Raw genomic sequence first — 6,000 nt, forward strand, 5'->3', positions numbered from 1 at the left:
GCGTATTATAAGTAAAATAGATTCTTTTTACTAGTGACAATCTGAGAGTTAAAGTGTGTTTGAAATGCTGTGTTTTGCAATCTAGTCTATGTGATAAGTGATAAGTTATATAGCCGTAATAAACAGTAGCGATACATAAAATGTCTTACATTCTGTACAGCCCTATTTGCATTGCAAAAAATCTCCATTTAGATTACAATGAACTCTAAATTATAGAGTAAACAAGTTTTGGCTACATCTCGAGGCCCAGCAGGGAGGAAGGCATCGTTTGCCACCACAGCAGAGGAATGCTGTTTACATCCAACAGAACTGCGCATGGAGACTTTGCAGCTTTAACACACAGGGGCTGTGACCAGGCCCCCTCGGTCTCTTTGCTTTGTGGTTTTCACTGGATGGCTGTAGGCTCCCTGCTTAATACCAGAAGCATTGAGCAGTGCTTAACTTTTCCCAGAGCGGCTAGGCCTCAGGGGATGAAGCTGAATATAGCCAGCCTTTGAGCCTGCTTGCTGCACAGCACACCGCAGGTCACTGAAATGAAGCACTACTGCATGCTCTCCTTAAGAAACAAGGCTGTAATTTCATCTTGGACTAGTAACAGGTAAATGACAATAGGATATTTGCTTTAAACGTTGTCTTGTCTTTCCCCTTGCTGAAAATGACTCACAGCCTTCCATGGGCTCACATCACCTTGCCCTCTGTCAGTCTGTGCCAGCACAGGTATGGCACAGGCTGTGGCAGTTGTGATGGTTGATGATCTCAGGGCGGTATCAGGAAAATATAGATGTTCACACTCAGATATCCAAACCTTAGCAGGTCACATGAACCTATCTGACACCAGTATCAACTCTTCTGAACCTTAAATTGGCCTTTTGCAAACTTCCAGCTTTACGCTTCCTTTCATTAAATGCGTATGCAATGCTATTAGGAGATAACATCAATCCCAATGATGTCAGGATGAAAACTGTGTCTTTCTTTGACCTTGCAGGGTAAGATCAGGTCTGAAAGTGTGACAGATTGTGAACAGCAACCAGGGAGGGCTCACATTACCTGCTCCAGTTACTGGGTGCTGGTTGCCACCTGGTTTCACAACTCACAGAACCTGATAAGATCCCCAGTTTGCTCTGGAGAACCCACCTCCCACAGCTTTAATTCACTAGTCTCCACCAACAATGACATAAGATCTTTCCTGCTGGCTATCACAACTCACGCTTCATGCAATGATCTCCTGGGAGTCACATCCTGAAGTCACCCAGAAACTGGAGGTTGCGCAAAAGGCATCAGTTCTCCTGTCAGCCACAGGTCCCTTCACAGACCTTGACCGTACCAGAGCAGCAACTTAGCACCTGCAGCACACAGTGGCATGAAGTTTTGCCTGTCTGTGGGCTCTGACACTACAGAGAGAGCCCCGGCACTTAACACCCATTTCAAGCTCCAGCCCACTCTATACTTAATTAAGACTGGGAACTTCAGTGTCATTTGAAGATATCTGCTGTAGGCAGTTGATTCTCTCTCCTTTGTCCAAAGTGCCTCAGTATACTTATTCTTCCAGATGTGCTCACATTTTCTTTTCTGGAGGAAAGAAAAAGAGGCAAAGGTATCTTCCAAAGAGGACAAGTTGTTAGGACGCTTTTTGTTGTTTACTTTGGTGTATTCCACTGATAAGACTGCTGCTTTTTGTGCTTAACTTGAAGTGACGGTCGTTAAGGTAGTGCTTGGGCTTCCAGTACTTGTCATAATTCATCCCATATAATTTAGATTTAGGAGCCTAACATCCAGTATTCATTTTTTCTACAAATCTTGGAGCTTGGACAAAGCTTGAGAGATCAGCTATGAGTCTGTTCTTAGGAATGAAGTAAAACACTCCACCTCTCACCCATGCACTCCTGATGGCTTTCTCCTGCATCCTCCCATTTACTGTTTGGATTGGGATTTGAAGTGCAGAAGAAGCCTGAGTACATGAACACAACTAGTTTTTTAAAAAGCACAAAACAAAACCAAAATAGGTTCAGTGCATAAACTGGGGTGTGCCTATGCAATAAGCAGGCATCAGAATCTTCTGGTTCAGGTGACAACAGAACAAGGAAAACAACTTGTTAAAACATTACCTGGAGCAGAAGTTCCTAACTCTGCGCCAGGTGTGGCACATGCTTGAGCAACTCCTTTCAATTAAGCTATCATCTTGGAGATCCCTCGTGGGTGGTATGGCTCCGGCCTGTCCCTTGTGTGGGTTGGCTGCTCTACCACATGACTTTGTGCTAATTATTATCTTCGCTGTCATATGCGCTCACCAAGAAGCCATGCTCATCACCACAGCTCCTGCCAGGCAGGTCCTAGGTAGGCACTGTGCAGCTAGATGCCTCGGTGGCACGAGCAGGCAAAGCAGGCATGGGCTTCTCTTCTAAATTTCCCAAGGTTTCAAGATTCTCTCACAAAGAAGTCATGTGCCACCAGTGATTTTATAAAAGAGCAGTTCCCAATTTAAAAAAATAATGTTCTATGTATTAGGTTTGTAAAGTTGAGGGCAGAATTACTTAGCAACTCCTGTACTGCCTGGCTACCATTTCCCCATCTACTGAAGACAATGCTGAAGCAACACATCGATTTGTCCTGGAAAACAGGAAGACTTCCTGGCTGAAAGAGCTCTTCTCTGCTGTCTCTAAAAACAAATCTCTCCAATATATCAGCAACAAATCAATGTTACATCTTTTCAATAGAAAGCAAGGAATTACCTTTCCTGATTTCAACCTTATTCCCATGTCACAAACCCATCAGGCCAACTAATCTTAGCAGAATTTACCATGTGTTCATACTGGAACCCAAAAATGTGTTCATTTCTGTTTAGTCTTTGTCCAAAGCCACAGAATGAAGTTTGTGTTCAAGGTACCTCTCAACATTTGAAGAGTTTAGGTCTGTATTTGTTTTCCACTTCTAATAAAAATAAATAAATTTAAAAGTAAGGATTAACAATTTATGGGGTAGTAATCTATAAAAAGCTCTGCATTCAAAGTATTAGAAAGCAATATAAATTCTTTTGTGGAAATGTAAAGGGTATTTAAATATAAGTAGGTATTATACCCAGTTGGTTAGACGGGGACAGGGAGAAGTCTCCGACTGGCTTTTCTGGGAATCAGATAGGTCCCTAAATCATTAACTTAGTATTAAATCATCTTAAAGATATAAATAAATTGAAAGAATTACTCAGGGATGTCTTGCGGAACTTAAGTAGTTTCTAGGTGAATGACTCATAAGATCAAAGTCAAGGAAGACACCCATTTAATTAGGGAAGAAAGTCTTGAGCAAACCGTACCGACACCTTATCCAGGGACAAAACTTTTGTCTGCTCCAGTTTCATCCAGCTGTTCTGGAACAGAATTGCCCCCAGACTATCCTATGAACACTGAAATGAAACTGAGAAGCAGCTGATCTAGTAAGCCTCCTACTAATTCCAGAACCCTACTACCACCAATAAATATTCAGGTTCTTCTGCAGCACAAGTTATCCATCAGAACGGGTTTGTGATCACAGTCCATCCTTACAGAAGTCAGCCTTTAAATTCCATGGCAACTTCACCATCTCCCCCCTTCAGCTGACCCAGTTCACTGGGGTAACTGCATGGTTGCTTTGCATCACAGATGATCTCTGTCTGGCACAGTATATTTTCTCATGACATAATCAATCATGCCATTAAGGAACAACTCATCCTTGATGGCTTACTCAGAGCTAACCAGAAACCACAAAATTCTTTTGCCATTCAAAGTATGTAGCGCTTTCTTTCCTCTCCAGACAGCCAACATGTTTTAGCCGATACCCGAGGCAGGGCAGTTAGTATCACTTTCCAGTGGATTTTCAGAAATTTTTTTCAAAAGGAATGTATCCTTCAAGTCAACACACACACACAAAAAAACCAACCAACAAAAAACACCAAGCCTTTGTACTTCTGTATTAACATAAAATAGGAAGTCTGGTATGTCAGTAAAGAGAAAATGTTATTCATTCTATGAATTAATCTTTGTGGTAGTAATGAATTTGCTAGGTGTGCCTCCATTATGGAGTGGAAAAGTCATGGTCTTACGCACTTTATTTTTACACCAGTTGATCTTATTTCAGCTACTTATAAAAGCACTTCAAAGTCATTGTTACTGCTGGTTTTAGTGTCATGGTAATTGAAAAGTGATTGTCCTCGCTGCTGAGTTCTCCATGTGTGTGCACACTGTCCATGTTCACTCCTTGTTGCAACCCAAGATCTTGCTTTCCTGCTCACCCTGCATCCATGCTGGACCGTCCCCAGGTCTTTCCCAGAGAATAGCCAGATTCTGTCTAAATCTCTGCACTGGTTTGCTTCCTTAGTCTGCCCAGAATACAGAAGAGATAAGAGCAGAGTTGCTACACTGCACTGCTTCGTCATATAAGAAGCTGAAGTTCAACGGTTAACTGTGATTTGTCAACATTTAGTGCATGATTGCTTCTAAAAGGATGATCTTCCTTGCATTTGGCTGCTAGCAATACTTTGGAATCTATTGTTTCAGTGTGAAGAAAACCCTAATGCAAACTTGTGTTACTTTTCTGTAATCCAATTACTTTCATCAAGCAATACAGAAAATTTTGTTTCCTTAATGCTGCAGAAATTCAATGATCCTAGCTGGTCTGCATGGTCAAACTTCCAAGCCCTTTTTCAGGCGGCATGTAGCTCAAAAACTCTCAGTAATAATGACAAAGAGATGTGCTCTACGAAATAACTTGAGACACACATGGTACAGCTGAAGAGGATAATCATTTCTGCTCAGTCTGGGGAAATCACAGACAGCTGTATGTCTTCTTTCCTTCTCCCACTCACTTTGACCAGTGTTCTCTTTCATTCAGGAAGCGTGCAAGTTACCTTCATCTAAAAACTGGCAAACATGAAAATCTCTTGCACTGCTTTTTCCTTTAAAAATATCATTTACCACAGTGCCCCCACATCCTCCACTAGAGAAGCTGATCTGGCAGTTTTTAGACAAGTCATAGTCTGAAGCCTTTCAACAAAATTCTGGTGTGGTGTCAATGTCTGGTCTGAGCACGTGTTGCTTCACAGCCACTGCTCCCAACACTGGTGGAGAGACAGAAGCATCTCAGCAGAATGTAAGATGGCATGATGAAGACAACTGAGACAGGATGTGAATAGTCTGTGCCATGCTTGCATGTAGACTGCCGTGATCTTTTCCAAGCACGTTTTCAGTCAGTCCTCATCTCTTTCCATTGTAAAATATGAAGATATAAAGATAATAAAAGCAGGAGAACAAAAGATAGGCATTTCTGGGAATGTGGGAAACAACAAAGGAGCACAAAGAAAACAATATCTCAGAACAGAAGGGCATATCAATAAAAGTAATTACACCTTTTTTTTTTCTTTAGTTATCTAGTATGCTCCTCTGCTATCTTAAGCTTACTTAAAACAAAGGTATGACTGTTCTGATCATTTACCTTCCTATTACTATTAGCTCTCAATTTTCTAGTTAAAAATCAAGAAAATACATATACACGTCTATCGGAAATCACTTAGACAAAATAGATTTGCCATTTACCATGTTGTAAACGAAAGCCTGGCATTCCGCAAATAGAAAAGAGAAAAGAAAAACCAGTTATCTGCTAGCCTAATTTAAGGTGTGCAATTAGTAAAGCTGTAATGCAAACACTCTCTCTGCTCAAGCCACTGTGGGTGTATATATGTATGACATATCTAATACGAAGCCGAGCATCTAGCCACTAAGATGCTCCTATAAGCTGTACCACAATCCTCTTAAGGATTTAGGGAAATCAGAGGCTCAGCTTTGCCATCTGTGGTTTAATAAATATTTTCTTCGGAGGCTCTGTGCCTTGTTATAGGGACCAAGAAAAGTCATGCAGTAATTTCTCAGTTGTGGCATTGACACAGAGCTCCTTTTTCCCTTTCCTTTTCTCCATGCTCAACATCTCTTTCCTCAACAACACATTCCCAAGTGGACAACCTGTGGTGGGCTGTCA

This window comes from Numida meleagris, chromosome 10, assembly GCF_002078875.1.
Source record: "Numida meleagris isolate 19003 breed g44 Domestic line chromosome 10, NumMel1.0, whole genome shotgun sequence".
Classification (NCBI taxonomy): Eukaryota; Metazoa; Chordata; class Aves; order Galliformes; family Numididae; genus Numida; species Numida meleagris.